Source organism: Drosophila novamexicana, unplaced genomic scaffold, assembly GCF_003285875.2.
Source record: "Drosophila novamexicana strain 15010-1031.04,08,12 unplaced genomic scaffold, DnovRS2.1 tig00000564-arrow-pilon, whole genome shotgun sequence".
In the NCBI taxonomy this organism is placed as follows: Eukaryota; Metazoa; Arthropoda; class Insecta; order Diptera; family Drosophilidae; genus Drosophila; species Drosophila novamexicana.
The window spans coordinates 3,144,511-3,145,179 of NW_020824810.1; positions in this window are offsets into that span (position 1 = coordinate 3,144,511).

Genomic DNA, 669 nt, shown 5'->3' on the forward strand with positions numbered 1-669 from the left:
AGCTAGAGCTGAATGCGAATTATAAACAAGAACTGAATAAACACTTTTTAAAATTTTTTTTTAAACTTTAAACTTTAAAACTTTTTTAACTATATTTCTTAGCACTTGAATTTCGCTGAAGTTTTGTTTGATGTTATTAGAAAATGTTTGCTGGCTTGGCCAGGCATATTACACGCATTATTCTTAATTATAATTATATATTATTATATTATATATATCGCAAAAATCAAGCGACGGCAACGCGCACTGCCGCAATGAGTATAATGTGAGTGCGAATTTAGGACAAGCCAAACGGGTCACAGGCTCTCGTGCTGGTCCGACGGCAGCGACAGCGACAACGGCGATGATGATGTTAACGTCTCGATGTACGATTTCAGATTTATCATAAAACCATGACAGAAGCTAAACACTGATGTGTCCACTGTAGCCAGCCTGCCTGCCAGCCAGCCAGCCAGCCAACCAGCCAGTCAGCCAACCCCGAAATAGGAAAAAAGAAAAAAAAAAAGTATAGCATGAAATGCTGTAGATATAATCCGTGCTCGGTGAGTGGGCAGAGGTCGGCCATGTGTGTGCGTGTGTGTGTGTGTGTGTGGCAGAACAAAAAGCACACCACCACACCAATGCCACCCAGCAGCAGCAGCAATAAGAGCAGAGAGCATCGAGCATCGA